At 46.7% G+C, this 18,280-nt stretch overlaps 1 protein-coding gene across 2 annotated transcripts in view; it reads right to left on the reverse strand.

Moving 5' to 3' along the window:
* LOC147724419 (membrane-spanning 4-domains subfamily A member 4A-like) overlaps positions 1-18,280 on the reverse strand; it is a 540,727-nt gene that overhangs the window by 296,595 nt on the left and 225,852 nt on the right. The window lies entirely within an intron of this gene.

The following is an 18,280-nucleotide window of genomic DNA, read 5'->3' on the forward strand; positions in this document are numbered from 1 at the left end:
TGAACTTTTCAAAATGTTGGTATTCATCAATATAGAGCACAATACCTCCAAAATGAAATAGGGAGACTCACCAAATTAGGCATAATGGGTGTGACATCACTGCAAGTGACAACACCACGTGTGATATCACCTCCTGTGACATCACCACGTGTGACATCACAGGAAGAGGCATGAATGTTTAAGTGGACTATCATGAGTACACTTGAATATATTAAGAGATTTAACAAGTAATATGCTTATCCGTGGCATACTAAACTTGTAACCAAGAACAGAGCAGTTAACACATTGCAGTAAAGATGCTAGAAACTGCAATTGTGAACTATAATATCTATTAGAACATTGGAATGTGGAGTACTTCATTGAATATAATGGAGTGCTCAGTGATTCTACGGGCCGGTAAAGGCCCACAGAGACAGATTCCAATGTTGTTTGAACAAAGGCCTCTGGGAGCCCGAGGGGATTTCAATCCCCTCGGGCTCCTGAAGCCTTTGCTTTATTTGTTAGAACATTCTGCCCTCTAGTGGCAGAATGTTCTAATAGCCTTATAGCCCTTCGTAGCTGGGCTATACCGACCATCAAAGTCCCGCTCCCTTTTTAAAGACTTCAGCTCGGGCTTTTAACACTGGAGCGGGCCTTTATTGGCCAGTATAGCCCTGGTATACACCGATAATTACAACCATCCGGCTCATTATAAGAATAAACTGCAAGTTGCACACTGTATTTGATATTCTGAGCATGGGGGGGCAGAACAAGCTGATGAGATGGGACAACCAATAACATTTATGTCAGCAGTGTAGTCAAGAGCTGTCCTTTAAAAACACTAAGACCTCCCTTCCAGTATTGCCAGAGTTCTGGAACACTGTCTAGCCCAAAGGGACTTGTAGTCTTGTTTACTCCATTATAAAACTGGAATACAAGTTCCAGAATTCAAAGACAAAGCACTGGACCAGGATATCAAGCACACACCTGGGAAACTTAGCAGCTTTGTCGCAGGGAGGGCCTGACCATGAAGCATTTCAAAGTAGCATACCAAGGATGCCATGGTGCAAGCCAGGGAAATTACCCCTTTGACTGTTGGGGTAGCACAATACAGCAATTATCAAGTATCAATGGGCCATTCAGGGCTTTGGGTTCTGGTGCCACACAAATGCTGCACCAAATGTAGCTACGCCCCTGGAAGTACCTCTGTTCTTATCCACACAACTTAGTCATGATCAGGTGGGCAACAGGCTGCCACTCATTCCAGGAAATTCTACTTCACCTTCAGTTTTAAAAATTAGCAAAATGTGCATAAAAGTAGCATTGGGTACAATTGAAGGCACCAGTTATGGCACTTAGGTTGGCTTTTGGGGAAACACCTGTCTCTCAAGATTTTTAAGTAGCTTTGAGGCAGTCTCCCAACTGTCCTAACCTCTGCAAACTGGATGAACGTGAATGGAATTTAACAAACTGATGGATGACCAGCCCAGTGTGTTTAACCAGCAACACTTTCATGCAAACAAAGTAGAGGATTTTTTAATAGGTCATACAGATATGCTATAGCTCTGTGTGAAGTTGCGAATCGTGCATTGAATCTTCTGCAAATGCAGGTAAATAATGGAGGCCGGTTAGTGTGGAAATGTGTGGGACAAAGCGGCTCTTTTAAAGTGCTTCAGTCACAGTCCATATTGGGTGGCTCTGTGCTGACTGTGAATGTAACCAACAAAAGCTTCTAGCTCAATATCCAGAAATGAGTACAACGTCATTTAAAAAATATTCCAGTATTTGGCAACCCACATAGATCAATGTTTCCGCGCAAGGCACTGGTCCTAAAAAAAAAACAGAAGTGAGGGGACTAACTGAGTTAGTCATGATGCAAGTGACATCATGGCACATGGCATTACAATGTGTGACAATGTGTGACATCCTGGGGCTTGACATTGCATGTTACCTCACAGGAAGTTACATCAGATCTTAAGACCTAACATATGTTTAGCAGGTCTATCATGAGTACATTTGAGTGCATTGCAATATGTAACAAATGAGATATTGCATTGGGGTTGTGCCAATATCTTGACGCAACCAAACATAAAATCTGGACCTCAACGTATACATTTATTTTTTTTAAACCCTGCCACGAAGAAATTGGCAAAATGGAGAAACGTGGAAGTAAATCTTTTCAATTAAATTGGTTGCAATTAAATATTTTAAAATATCTTATGGGGGTAAGAAACCTGCTGCAGAGATATTTGTGTGCCAGCAAAATCTCAGGGAATAATAATAATTGTAAAATAACTCTGGAGGATAATGTATTTGCTAGCGAGATCTGTATCTAGCCTAGTCCAAGTTTTGAATCAAAGTAGCATAGAGGGTTAACATGTCTCCTGCAAAGCACATTATGTAACACACAGCTGACAAGTTTTCATTTTATGTAAATTGTTAAGTGGGTTATTGCTTGTATGACAGAGATCCTTTTGTTACTTGCAGTTCGTAAATTGTAATCTAATATAGCACAGTGAGGTATGACGGACATATTGCTCCTACACCTTATAATCATCACTACCTTATGTAACACATTCTTTATAATGATGTACACACATATGATTTATTGTCAATGTATAACATGTACATGTGATCTAAAGAACTCTGACATCCTATATTGGGTTGTGTGGTACTAAAGCACTGTAAAAGAAATAAAACATGATAGTGGTATTTAATTTGTTATTTGTGTTAGTGCCCACACCGCCAGCGCTCGCTCCACCTTGAGCCCCATACCACTTTCATACCAAGGAGACTCATGAGACAGAATTGTGGAAAACGGTGGTGCAGGTTTATTTTGCATAACAAGTAGCAGATAAAGTGGGTCATCTTACAGGCGATCCAATGCGGCAGCCCCTCGCTGACCAGCATGCCTAATTAGCCATCTTGCACGGTAAGACGATGCTCTTGACGGTGCAATACGTTAATACTTTATTTCGTTTACTCCCGCCCCCCCTGTCAGGGCGGAGCGATGAGGCACACCCCCGGTCGGTTCAGGCCCCCCGACCGCCCGAAGGAATAACGGGGCGCCGACGCTGTTTCCTGGAACCCCCTCGGCTCCAGGTTCTTGGCTCAGGCACCCCTACTGTGCCAGGCACAGGTATTGACTGTCTCCTTCTGCCGCAGAGGTACCCTTACTGTCCATCTGCTTCCAGATCGCCCTGTGACTCCGCCAGCAACACAAAACAGACCATTAGTTGTTCACAATTCGCCTGCCGCTCTGCTGCTGGGTCAGGGCCAGGGAGGGAACAGCGCAGAGCAGCCCAGGAAACCGGCAAGAAGGAAAAGACCGAGCAATGCAAGCTCTGTTAATTATAGGCCCGTGAGTCCGCCTCCCGCTCGCTCAGACTCGCCACCATTGGCCATTTGCAAAGGGGCGGCTCCCGGGTCAGCGCGCTATTGTTTTGCTCGCGCGGCATGTGGCACTAAGACGCTGTCTCGCGTTATCTCCCCTTCGCGTCGCGCGGCCAGCGGCATAGTGCCCACACCGCCAGCGCTCGCTCCACCTTGAGCCCCATACCACTTTCATACCAAGGAGACTCATGAGACAGAATTGTGGAAAACGGTGGTGCAGGTTTATTTTGCATAACAAGTAGCAGATAAGGTGGGTCATCTTACAGGCGATCCAATGCGGCAGCCCCTCGCTGACCAGCATGCCTAATTAGCCATCTTGCACGGTAAGTCGATGCTCTTGACGGTGCAATACGTTAATACTTTATTTCGTTTACTCCCGCCCCCCCTGTCAGGGCGGAGCGATGAGGCACACCCCCGGTCGGTTCAGGTCCCCCGACCGCCCAAAGGACTAACGGGGCGCCGACGCTGTTTCCTGGAACCCCCTCGGCTCCAGGTTCTTGGCTCAGGCACCCCTACTGTGCCAGGCAGAGGTATTGACTGTCTCCTTCTGCCGCAGAGGTACCCTTACTGTCCATCTGCTTCCAGATCGCCCTGTCCTCTGCCACAGCTCTGGAGGAGTCCCCCGTCGATGACAGAGCCCCCCCACCACCTAGCTACCTTGTTACCTAGTGCCCTCAAGATCATTGGCACCCTGCTGCTGCCAGAGCTTCCTGTAAGTCAAGGAGGAAAACATCCATCCCAATCCCAGACAAGTGAACCCCATCTCTTTCATAGTAGCCCACCGTCCTGTCCTGTATCAGCGCATGCCTAATAAACCCCAGGCCCCTCTTCTCCATGAATTTTTGCATAGCCCTATTCACCCTCCTCCTGCCTTGCTCGATGGCAAGGGGTGACCGCGCTCCTCTCCAGGCTCTGCGGGGGACAATCTCCGACCATATAAATTCAGTGGCCCCCAGTTCGTTAGTTATCGCGGTTACATCCCGCTGCATGGCATCCACTAATGCTCTCCTCCCCATTGTCACCAGATCATTCCCACCCAGGTGTATCACGAGGATGTTGGGAGGCCCCCCCGTGCTGCCAAACATTGGTCCACTCTGCGCCTCAGCTGACCCCATCTCATTCCCGGGGAGCCCATCCACACTATTCGCGTCCTTGCAAAGGCCAAATCCCACTTCCTGTACGACGCCCACTGTTCCAGTCTGGTAACATACGAATGGCCCAACACCCACACGCAACAGTCAACTGCAAGAAAAGACACAGTTGGCATTATTGTTTTATTCACAACAACAGCACAGCAAACGAAAATTCAAACAATATCAGCCATCCAGAAAAGTGGCATTACAGAAAACAACACACAAATGATTCTCTGGCCAAAGCCTGCCGCACAATGGCTCCTGCTACCCATTGTGCCATATTCATTCTCATGGGCGGACATATCTCTGGTAACAGGAGGACGACCATCTCCCCACTCGTTTGACCCCTTCTTCGCCCAGACCCGCCCTATATGCTGCAGTAGCCGCCCCTATTCTAAAGGAATGGCTGGAAATTTTTTTTCCTTCCCCCGCAACTGACAAGCCCGCCTTGGCCAACACCCTCTCCATCACTCGCTCGAATTGAAATTTGGTTAATGGCATGCCGTCCGCGTGAATCAGAAAGGGACCCGCCAGCAGGGGTCTAATTTTTAGGTATTCCCTGACCAAGGTTACCGGGCAGTATCTGGGGTCCTCGAATGCATGCAATGTTATGGCCACACCTTTCCCAGCCTGATCAGTTTTAGATTTGCGCAGCCACAGAACCAGCGAATCCCTGGCACACACGTCTATCATGTCCAGTGCTCTCCCAGACCTATCCGATTTGGATTTCACCACCAACTCGCTGGCCCGAAAGGCTCCGAAGAAAGCCAGGCAGAAGGCTGTTGCAAAGAGTTGCGCCTCAAATGCCGAATTAGCCACCGCCTCATTTCTGTCTCATGAGTCTCCTTGGTATGAAAGTGGTATGGGGCAAGGTGGAGCGAGCGCTGGCGGTGTGGGCACTATGCCGCTGGCCGCGCGACGCGAAGGGGAGCTAAAGCGAGACAGCGTCTTAGTGCCACATGCCGCGCGAGCAGAACGATAGCGCGCCGGCCCGGGAGCCGCCCCTTTTTCAAACGGCCAATGAGTGGCGAGACTGAGCGAGCGGGAGGCGGACTCAAGGGACCTATAACTAGCACAGCTAGCATTGCTCGGTCTTTTCCTGCCGCGTTTCCTGGGCTGCTCTGCGCTGTTCCCACCCTGGCCCTGACCCAGCAGCAGAGCGGCAGGCGAGTTGTGAACAAATAATGGTCTGTTTTGTGTTGCAGGCGGAGTCACAGGGCGATCTGGAAGCAGATGGACATTAAGGGTACCTCTGCGGCAGGCCCGTGAGTCCGCCTCCCGCTCGCTCAGACTCGCCACCATTGGCCATTTGCAAAGGGGCGGCTCCCGGGCCAGCGCGCTATTGTTTTGCTCGCGCGGCATGTGGCACTAAGACGCTGTCTCGCGTTATCTCCCCTTCGCGTTGCGCGGCCAGCGGCAAAAATACTGGGGCGCCCAACACCTCTGACATTTTTAAAGTGTATGCATATCTCTTATATACAGGGACTGAATAAAAAGCATTTCTTTCTTAAGTACCTGTGAAGTAATACGATGTGAGACTTTCTTTCCTCCTCATTGTATCTAGATGTGATGCTCCCAATAACTGCTAACCAGGATAAGAGGTCTAATATCCACTTAACTCTGGCTTTTGTTATACATGATGCAGAAATCTGATAAGCCTCTACCCTGCCTGCACGTTGTTGCTCAGAACAAAAGCAGGTAACATGCAGGCACGGCTGAAAGTGTGCCAGTGTCAGAAAATTACAGAGGGACAAGTTTAGAATTCTTGTGTGAATTCTGGGAGAAGTAGGGAAGGAATATGGTACTCCACTGAAAGTGGCCAGCATTGCATTAGGGTAGACGGCATCTACTATCTGAAAATAATGGGTAGACGGCATCATCCTGCCTCTCACCTTGACTTGAATGCTGCATCAATAGTACGTCTTGGAAGCTGTGTCAGGTGCAGGCTTTCACAGATGGCAATGTCAGGTGATTCTTCCAATCAATGAGGTCATATTCCTGCTGTGCAGAGTTCTCAATAGTGGCAAAGACTGCAATGAGGGAATACAGCCCTCTGTGCAAATGCACATTGTGTTCTCCATGGATAATCACTTTTCCCCATTGAGAAAACCTTTACCCAACACCCTCACCAATAAGGGTGTGCTCCTTTCTCCTTTCCACTCTGGAAGAGGAGTTATAACTGCTCTGTGCTCGAGTAAATCGCCGACCATTTACAGGGGGGAACAATATCAACATTTGTGGGTGTTGTCAAACTTTCAAGACAGCCATGTCTTGGAACATCCTTCTCCCACCCCTTGAGTGGGCTGTCTTAGTTTAGATTTCTCCATTTAAGCCAGCCAAGATTCACTTGGTTAATTTTGGCAGGTATAGAACAGGGAAATTCGGCCGTAAACCTCAATTTAGCCTTGTGAATCATTGCCTTAAGTGCATATGTTACTGTAATCATGTATTACATTGAATGAAAAGGAACATAAGAGAATATTTCACTTTGTTTTCCAAAAGAGAGTTGTTAGTGGGTTTAGGAAGACAGGCTGACAATAACTATCATTACCCAGCATTACATAGACCCATTGTTGGGAAAATAATGGTAAAACGCTTCCGGGTCAAGGATGCTGAGATGCCGACTGGAGAACGAGGACGCTGAGCAGCGTTCAGTTCGCCTTTGCTCTGCTTTTCACCTCCCGCTGGACATTTCTTTCACTGGCCCAAAGGGCAATTAAGCTAACTTTTTCATAAGCGGCCACTTGCATGTGCAACAAGATAAGCAACGCGTGGATTCTTTTTTTGTGTGCCCTGTCTCATCTCTGCAAGGCTGTTTTCAAGTCTTGGCCTCGCATAACTTTTTGTCATCAGGCTGCATAATGTATGTTTTTGGATCTCCCACACATCGTTGAAGAGGAGATCTGAGGGGAAAAAAGGAGAGTCAAAAGGACAAGGCTCTTTACATCAGTGGCAAGAAGAGAAATATTTGGGGACACTTGAGACTCGCCACCTTGCAACAGCACTTTACCGGGGGTAGCAGGAATTCAGCAACCAGCGGTCCCTGCGCCTGGAGGCTTAGAATCATGCTGCATGCACCAGAGGCACATAAAAGACCTTTCGGGCTCCCGCAGCGTGGGACGCTCGAAACTCGCCACCTTGCACCAGCACTATACCGGGGGTAGCCGGACTCCAGCACCCAGCGGTCCCTGCACCTCGAGGCTCAGCATCATGCCACACGTGCCTAGGCACACAAAAAACCTTTCGGGATCCCGCAGCATGGGACGCACGTGGGCGTGCGTGGGCCAAGGGCGGGCCCATCTGCCCCCGTCCATGGCTTGGAGAAGCTGGGCTGGGCCAGATCTCTGGGTCCTTGTAGTAGGGACATTGTCTCTCCAGATAGCAGCTCAGTGGACTAAAGCCCACAAGGTACTCGCATGACCTTAACTTTCTGTGATGACTATGTCCCATTTAGTTATAATTATACTACCTAATTTATAGCGTTTTGTAGCCCCCGGGCTCTAAGTTTAAGAAGTGCCTCCTGTTGTCTCTATCCTGAAGTGGAAGTGTTCAGACTTGATACTGGGTGCTATATTAAGTCAAAGTGATTCCTGGCTAGCTGGTAATGGGTAAAATGAAATTAGCTGTTAGGGGACACTCAGGGATAAATGCTGTAAGCCCAGTCGGGACGATAGACTCCTTCTTAATTACGGCGGCTAATGCCATAACATGGAGATAGCCCTCACCGAGAAAAGACTTTCCTTGGAGACTGAGAAAATAGCACCTGGTAATGCTGGGTGTGGTTTAATTCAGGAGGAAAACAGTGTCCCAACAGAAGAAATATGTTCTACCATACCCCCAATCATAATGTCAGAAGGCAAAATGGGTGACGGGGACTCACATACTGGTATTTCCGTAGCCACCCTAACTGTAGGTGATGATCTGGATTGCTCCCCGACCAAGAGAAAACAAACTGGTGGAAGCAAAGCTTTGAGAAAGTCTCAGCGGACAAAAACTACTCTGCCACCGGCTGAATTAAAACTGGAACTGCTGTTGGACAGCCTTTTTGCAAGGCTAGAGACTATGAATAAAGCCTTGCTAGTACCTGTAATTTCCAAGTTAGAAGGAATTAAGTCAAAATTTGATTGTTTTGTTTGCATACATAATAACTGTTTTTCTAGGCATGACATAGCAGCCGGAGGGAGGGGGCGCCTGTCAAGTTCCTACTGGTTCGGCTCATTTACCCCAGGTTTGCAGCACTTACATGCATCAGGCAATCAGTACTCAAGCCCCAGTGAGTATGCCTAATCCTAGACATACCCTTACTGACTATATCCCAATGGGGGTGGTCACCGCATCCCAGGTAGTCCATCAGGAAGTGCAGGAAATTGTTAATGAGGACAAATACCTTAGTTCACCACAAACTGGTAATGACTGCAAACAAATGTATACTTGATTTTCCACCCCAATCAGCGCCCTTAGTAGCTGTGCTTTTTCGGGTTCCTCCACTTACAACTTTATTGGATCTCATACACACGAACACTCATTGGTATAACAATAATGTGACTAATGGTATAAATATTTCTCCTGACATTATTATGGCCGGAAGGTTGGGTTGGATTGGTCACAGGACTAAGAAAAACACTGAAGGGATTGCATAATTGTCATTTTCAGCCATCCCATGCAAGCCAAAGCATTAGTAGACTGTCAACATAAGAATGGTACCAAATCTAAAATTAGAATAGTCTCATTGCAAACTTTTTATCCTTTTAAATATTCCCTAGTAAACTGCGATTGGCAGATGCCTGGCTGGCAAATGTCATGTAAGCTGGTTACACATCCCGAAAATGGAAGTTTGAACACAAGACTACCATTAAAAAATCGATATCTTCCATTAGCTAACTCCCAGGGACTTGATGCAAATGATTGACTGGTAACAGTAGCAGGGGCTACACAGGTTAAGAAGTCACCATGAAAGCTCATATTAAACTAATAATAGTTATCCCCGCATACAAACACTTTTTGGATAATCCTCCTAACGCTACCCCTATTCCAATTATTTCCAATGATGTTTCAACAAAGGTATTGTCCTGGAGTATAGCTGGGCTTAGGTCAAAGAAGGGCGATACTTCTTGGGTACACTTTCTTGCCAAACCTCATATTATTGCTTTGAAAGAGACCTGGGAGCCCAATAATTGTTTTTATCTCAATAGCTTTACCTCGTTTTGCAAACACGCAATCCCGTCTAACATGGACAGAGCAAAGGGGGTTCTTCTTTTAATGTTCAGTCTTAAACTTTGTTATAGAGCCAAATTGATTGTGGAATTGTCAGGAAAGAAACTTACCACCTTGATAGTGGTGAATTTCTAGAATTCCGTCTCCAGGATTCATTGGACGAACACCTTCTGGCCTTAGAAGATTTAGTGAAAAATTAAGGGGAAAGAAGTCAATTTTACTATGACACACTAATTCTGGGGGATTTTAACATTCGAAAATGTTGTCTTAACTGTCCCTCAATGTTGGAGGAGGAAGACGATTTGCAGGTGTCAAGTCACTTTGAGCACACACCATCAGGCATCTTCTTAGAAGGTTTGCTTTCTGTATTGTTTACAGCAATCAGATATGTATGCCCTAGTCCCTACCTACGTAGGTAATGGTAGCTCAAGTACAATTGATTATATTTTTCTATCTGCTTTATTAATACCGTCGGTACAGATAGATTTTTAACGTTGTTTGTAACTGTTTTAGTGACCACAACCCTTTAACACTGGTTCTCTTGTTCTCTTCCTCTCTTCTGCCTTATAAGGTGGGGCTGCAAACCAAATTACTTTTATAAATATCTGTACCAAAGACCAGGCATGAAGGTTGAGGTCAGGGACATCTTAAGGATTTTGGGGGCCCTGGGTCAAACATATTTTGGGGGCCCCTTTTCAGAACAGTTTTGAATTTATGGTCCACTTGTGCCCCTGTTTCCCATGGTGTTTCCGCTTCCTCAGCTGCATTAGCAATCCAGTTTACATCATAGGAATTCGCCTATATATTCCCGATGTAAATTGACATGTGTCGCTGACAGCGGTAGGATTTAGTGTTTCCTGCCCTTCTACTAGGTTTTTAATACTTTTTAAATTGTATATGTGTGGCTGAATTACTCTGTGCTATTTAACAATTGCTCCTACCTACGCGCACTTGGACTTTACCTTTTTCTGTTTGCCTACACCTCCTAAGCTGCTCTGATTCGCATCTCGCTTTTTCCTCCAGTCCTGCTCCGCCGCGGCTGATACAACGATAGTGCGGAGAGCTGGGGCTACTACCAGGCTCCTCACTTCCGCCCACGCAGTTTCCACTTCCTCAGCTGTGTAGCAATCCAGTCTGCATCATAGGCATTAGCCTATATATTTCAGATGCAAACGGACACGCCCAGCGGGCGCGCCTTTGGCGCACCAATGGCAAGCCTCTCTGCGCCAGTCAGTGTCTTGGAGGTGTTCAGCAATGTCCATGCTGCCCAGTTCTCCTCCGGTGAGTGTCTTCCACTATATTACAATAGGGGAAAACTGCTTAGCCTTAGGCGGCTACCATTATGTCAGTGTACAGCGGCTGATCAGAGCTTGGAGGTAGACTTTCGATGCAATGAGTGCAACTGGTCTCTCCTCCAGCCCAGGAAGCTAGCACTCAAGAACCTCCCTTGAAAATAAGAAAACAGAGGACTTAAATCCCACCCTTTTAAATTGTTGCTCTAAGCAAAAGCATGAACCACACATTTATGACCTACTTTTAGACACACAGCCTGATCTTTTATTTCTCATTGTGACCTGGCTGTCTGAAGCCTCATACCCTACTATCACCTAGCCCAACCCTATGGGTTATAAAATCCTTAGAAGTGACTGACCGAGTGGGAAGGGGGGATGGCTATAATTTACAATCAAAAACTCGATTGCTCTCCCATTCTGATGGAAAACTTCAAGGGTGCAGAATCCTTAGTCTTCCGCTGTACCTCATCCCCCCTATCATGGCATCGCTAGTTTCTGATTTACAGACCTCCCGGTACAATTGGAAATGTTATTACTTCGCCTAAACAGCCACCACCTCCCTGGACTTAAAATACAAAAACTGCTTCATTCTGGAAGATTTCAATATACATATGGACAATGGAAAATACCCTCAAATAATTTCCTTGATGGAGACGCTGCAGGCCTGCAACATGTTTCCATCTATTTTCCGACCATCTTTGTGAAGGGCCATACTCTAGACCAAATCTTTCGCTACTTTGACATATCAGTAAGCCTACCTCTTCCTATTACCTGATCTGACCACCTCCTAATAAAATTCGTCATTCTCAACTCTGCCACAGGCGCTCAGGCTAACACAGGGCATAGGGTCCCTAATTACAGAACGTTCTATAAAATATCCATCCCAATGTCAGCAGATGCCCTTAGTCGTTCCTCACCGGAGCTGTTTGGTTTTCCGGACTCGGACGCACTCTCAATAGATTCAAGGCTCCGAACCAACATTGGTGCAGTGGTACCGGTTGTTTCCCGCTCCTCAAAGAGGTCGGCCCCACCAGCTCCATGGTTTAACGATTCCCTCAGTTCTAGCAAAAGAAATTGTAGAAAAATGGATCAGAAATGGCGCAAATCTGATCTACCTGAGGACAGGAAGGTGTATAAAGACACCTTAAAAGCTCATTACATTCTCATAAAGGCAGCCAAGAAAAACTTCTTTCAAACCAAGATAGAAAATGCTCAAAATATGAGTAAGGAAATCTTTAGCATAGTTAAACCCTTTCTTGACCCGAAAGCCAGCACAAAAGAAGGAGCATGCACAGAAGAATGGCTAAGCAAATAGCTCAATACTTCCACAAAAAGATTTCTGTGATCCAACAAGCCTTTGCTAACATCTCAGAGGAAGAACTGACCTTCTACCTCATTTCTAATAGCCAATTTCACCTCTTGGATCCTCCATCTTTACTAACTTTCCCTGAGTTTCAGCTTGAAGAGTCACTGACCTTTCTCTTTCTAAGTTTGGCTCTCCTACCGACCCATGTCCAGTGAATATCCGGAACCTATTAGCTCCCACTATAAACCCCACAGTAAACCAGCTTTTTAATGCTTCTCCTCAGGCAGCATGCCGAAATTATGGAAGAATGCTAATATTGTTCCACTGATAAAAAAAGGCTAACGCAAGCCTAAGGAGCCTGCCAACTACTGGCCAATCTCCCTTCTCACAGCCCTCTCCAAAGTATTAGAGAAGTATGTAAACAAGGCCCTCCAAAAACACATTGAAGATGGGCAGTTCCTTCATGAGTCCCAATTCGATTTTAGGGTTAATTACAGTACGGAGTCCGCTCTGCTGGAAGTGACTGAATTTCTCACGGGTAAGCTTGACCAGGGAGGTAAGGCTGATCTGACACTGCTCAATCTGTCGGCGGCCTTCAATATGGTCCCACATGAGAAGCTCCTGCTAACATCGGCCCGGGGTGGAAGGCCTTAACATGGATGTCATCCTTCTTGGCAAATAGATCTCATGGCATCTGGCTCCCCTCTTTCTCGTCCCCGATCCCGGCCATAAATGTAGGTGTCCCACAGAGCTCCATTTTCAGTCCTACCCTTTTTAATATCCATCTATCTCCCCTTGCATTTCTGGTAGAGGAAGCGGGCACCAAAATTATTTCATATGCTGGTGACACTCAGCTGATTTTTACATGTGAAAAAGGAATCGACTTTGACAGGGCAATGATTAGGTCTTGCCTCACAAAGGTTTTTAACAGGCTTAAGATCAATCAGCTGAAGTGCAATCCTGACAAAACTGAACTTGTTTTCTTTGGTAATCCAGAAACGCCTGACTGGAGCTCTAAGTGGCCAAAAGATCTGCCGTCCCCGCCCGCGGCAAAGGAGAAAGTCAAAAACGTAGGAATTGTCATAGACAAGACACTCGCCATGCGCTTTCAAATCCAAAATCTAACTGGAGCTTGTTTTGACATACTCTGGATGTGAAAACAATTCCTGCCGTTGTTACTGCTTGAGAGCAGAAAGATCATGGTGCAGTCTATGGTGACATCAAAGCTTGACTATGTCAACAACTTGTACCTCGGTCTTCCCTAATCCTTTTTCCTGCGCCTACAAGTGGTACAAAACGTAGCGGCCAGAGCCATCCTGAGACCTAAACCCACATCCAGTATGACCCCTATTCTTAAGTGGCTACACTGGCTTCGCATAAAAGAACAGATCAACTTCAAAGCAATGAACATCTTCTTTGAAGCTTTCCATGGTTTAGGACCTGGCTACCTAAATAAGCGCGATAATCGCTACACAACATATAGACCCCTAAGATCTTTTATTGCCAACCTGGCCATCATGCCTTAAATATGCTGTGCCCGCACAGGAGGTAGACCCATCAGCTTTCTAGGTGCAAAATTGTGGAATAGACTCCCTGAATCTCTGAGACTAACCACAGACCTACTCTCTTTTAGGAAGAACTTAAAAACCTGACTTTTTAATAACTGGTGGGTGTTTTAGGCATGTTTTCTTCCCTCTGTTACGCGCCAGGAAACTCTAGTCTGAGTAGTTGCGCACTTTATTAAATATATTATTTCATTTAATTTCATTTGGACCCTGACAGTGCAAAGGAACACTCGTCCAAATTCTAAGGGCCTTATTAATGAGGTCTTGCTTCACTTTTATGCTGCCTGTGCGTCACTTTTTGTGATGCACCGGCTGCGTAAAAAATGTGCCATGTTGCCTATTTACAAAGTGATGCATCTAGGCAGATGCATCACTTTGTAAACTCCAGCACCACATTATACCTGCGCCCGGTATAATGTATGCAGGGTGGGTGTTCCAACCAAAAGCCTCGTAGAAGTGGCGCATTGAAATCTAGGAGAACTCAGTGCGCCACTTCTAAGACACCATTGCATTAATATATTACACTTGGCTCTCAGCAGGCATAAGACGAATGTAGGCCCATTCACATGGGGCTTGCCCCATGTGAAAGGACACATTGCTGGAGTTGCGTCTTTTTTCAGACACACCATAGCAATGCATCACTTTGGGCCTACAAATACGTCAGAAATACTGACGTATCTGTAACTCCTTGCGACATGATGCTTCATACAGTAAATATGAGGCATCCATCATGTTGCAAGGAGGGCACACTAAGAAGTGATGCATCCCTATTTTCACACAGCGATGCATCACTTCTCCTTAAATAAGGCCCAAAATGCGTTTACATCTAATATTCACGGATGGTTATGTGTGTTTTCAATATTGTAACACAGCAGCAGCTCACCGATATTACTGCAAATAATCTCTGTGATGCCCTCCTATTTCTTATGTTAGGCCTAGTTTTGATGTAAAATAAACTCTTTTTTTATATATATTACATGAAACATAAACACAACATTTCTCTACAAAATGGCTGTTCTAGACTCCCACACATCAGGTACAAAAAAAATTGATTAAAGGAAAACAGTATTTCAAACAATCTGCTTAAGAAATATTTAGGTCATTAGGGCAAAACTCTGGAGAATGGAGCTGACTCTGTCAGGCTGGGCCCTGGGCTAGAGTCCACTTTGCCCCTGCATTAAAATGTCTCTGGTTGGGGTGGGAAAAGATCACCCCAGAGAGTTTCTTGGAGAATTTGTATACCACCTGTGCCTCGGTGCTTCAAGTATGTATGGACCCGGCATTACAGGAGAGCTACTTTAGATGCCTTGGATACCAACATTTAACAGGCTGCCTCTAATCTATTGATTAAAACCAAAGTGAAATGCCCAATACTAAAAATGTGGTTTGATGATACTTGCTCAGCTGCCCATAAGGAGTTAATGAAGGCCGTCAAGCAAAAACAGAGAAACCCAATATTAACTAGGAGCTGCAGGAAGGCGCGCAAATTAGCAGTTCATGAGAGGAAAAAACAATTAAGAGAGCATGCTTGGGAGGAGCTTAATCAATCTAGCGTCCTGTTTGATAGCTCTAGATTTTGGTCAGTATTTAACAGTCCCCTCTTTTCTGATGTGTCAAAATCTAGCAGGGATTGTATAATACCTGCAGATAAATTAGTCCAGCACTTTGGCAATATGTATAGTAATACCAATTTAGCAGAAGCCCTGGGACATACAGTTCCCGCAATAGCTAGCCCCCATCTCCATTGCAGAACAGATGAGGTCTATAAAGCTATTATTTCAACATCACGCGGGAAGGCTCCTGGCCCTGATGGTTTACTAGCAGATCTCTACAAGGCTGACCCTAAAGTCTGGGCCAAGATTTTAACACATGTTTGTTTTTTTATGAATATTTTTATTAACAAAACAACAAAGGAAAACACATCAGGGGACATTAGCAGATCTTGCAGTGGACATCAGTGCATTTCCATACTTCACAATAATGAACACAGTATGTAGGTAAGAGATCAAGGGGACACCTGCCCCTCCACTTCCTCTGAACACACCGGGGGCACACAAATATCCCCGCGGTATTGATTCCAAGCCTCCCAGACCTTTCCCCACTTTGCCTGACACCACCTAGCTACATAAACTGACCTCTCCCTGAACATGCACCAGTCCAGATCCTCCTCCCACTTGTCAATCCGAGGGGGATTGCTGTCTCCCCACAACTGGACGCCATTGGGACGCCAGGCACTCCCCGTCTCAGCACTCAATTTACTGGAAACCCACCATGGTCTGAAACTAGGGGCCTACCTCGTGATCCCCCGCTGCCCCGTAACCGGCGATAACTCCACCTCAAAACAGGTTCCATGATGTTAGTGGAAGCCTTCACGCCTCCGGGGGGTAAGTCGGAGCACCACCATCCGCACCAACAATTCCAATGGCAGCGCAGGCTTCTCTATGGGGCAGCCGCCGCCCCCACACCAAGTAGTCTCCCAGCCCGACCACAGGATATCTCCTTCGCAATGTCCCCAAGAGGCAGCGTTATAGGGGGTTAGGTCCGGCAATCGCCAATTAGACAGGCACCCAGGGGGTACACCGCCATCACACAATCCATGAAAAGCGCCCACAGTGTCGCGCCGGCCATGCCCCCTGTGCACTGCAAGGAGATCAGCCAGCATCACCCAGCCACTTAGAGGCATGCAATTACTTCTGTTGCAGCTCACTGGGCCTCAGTGCTGCATCCAGCACTGCTCCAAGAACAAGCAGGACCCGGACGGGCTAACCTCTAGGTCCCTTCACAAAACTGCAACATAAGCCTCTTTCAAGGATCGGGCGTCCCAGCTTCCGATGACCTCCCAATTAGGAAGGTACAATACTGTCTCTGCAGGGACGCCCGAACGCTTTCACCGTCGAGAGCACGGGCCCCCCGCGGACACGAGCCGTGTCGCCCAATACCTACAGCCCGGAATGTCCGCTGCATCCAGGATGCAACACGTCGGCCTCCCCCCGCGGGCCGGGAGCCAGGGCACAAGCGCAGCCGCACTCCGACGGCGGGGCCCGCTAGCGCACCTTCCCAATGCAGTGCAGAGCCGACCCGTGTCTCTCACCGGCCAGAGACCCCCAGCGATGGTCACAATCTACCCGTGTCCTAGTTGCCTTAGTGCTGACTGTTCCCTTTCAGCACAGTAGATCGGGGCCGCACCGGCAACTTCTGGTGTAAGGCCCCATGTTGTTCACTTCAGGGTCGGCCGCTGTTGTCACGCAGGATCACCGCAACCTGCTTCACGGGGGCTCGGCCGTTGGGCGGTGGGGCCCGTCTTCAGGATATAGGGCAGGATATGTGTGGTCTGGTGAAGGGGTCGGCGGAGCCGAGCCTTCACACGACCATCTTGGTCTTGTGCATGGCTTCTCCCTTAGCACATGTTTTTAATTCTGCATGTGCTTAAAGCTTCCCCTCATCATGGGCAAAGGCGGTCATTGTCCCCATTTTTAAAAGGGTCCCCGGTATGACCCAGCATGTTATAGACCAGTTTGGCTCTTAGATTCTGCAACTAGAATTATGGGGAAAGTAGTTCTGAATCGCCTCACAGCTTGGCTTGTTCATGCCAATATCATTTCCGATCACCAATATGGATTCAGGCAGGGGAAAGGGACACTAGATCAATGCCTCAATCTCCATTTGGTGATCGGGAAGTATACTGTTGTCAACTGAGGGGTCCTGCATTTGGCCTTCAAGGATCTACCCTCAGCCTTTGACCTTGTTAATAGGTCTAAGCTATGGTTGATCCTTTGTGATATAGGACTAGAAGCAGAACTGATATGCTTTCTGCATACTGCTCATGCAAACACCACGGCCGCGGTAAGGTTTAATGAAGACGGAAGTCTGACAGACTCCTGAGCAGTAGGAAGGGGGTCTGGCAGGAGTGCATTTTGGCTCTTCTGCTATTTACGTTATAGATTACCAAATTTGGGGACACTTTACTATCATGCTTAAAGGACATACCTAGGGCCAACACCAAATTGATCCTCGCATTCCTGTACACCGACAATGCATTTTTATTGTCCAGAACTTAGAGGGGCCTGCAACAACTTTTAAACTGCTTTATAGATTTTATGAATTCATTAGACTTAACCACACATTTTAAGAAATCTCATGCCATGACTACAGGCTCCTGAAAGGCGACCAAGGCCAAATTTTACTGTAATGGGGATGAGTGAACTAAGGTATCCATGTTACCATACCTATGGATACTTCTTGATGACCAAGGTGCATGGTGTGCGCAATGAACACTTAAAAAGAATGTCCTAGCCAGAGCTGCAGGGGCCACTCTGGGCTTTTCAAAGAGACCAGGGTCAAAACCCCAACCTGCACTATTGAAGGTCTATAATGCAAAATGTATTCCTATGGCTATAT

This window comes from Lissotriton vulgaris, chromosome 4_1 (assembly GCF_964263255.1).
Source record: "Lissotriton vulgaris chromosome 4_1, aLisVul1.2, whole genome shotgun sequence".
Taxonomy (NCBI): domain Eukaryota; kingdom Metazoa; phylum Chordata; class Amphibia; order Caudata; family Salamandridae; genus Lissotriton; species Lissotriton vulgaris.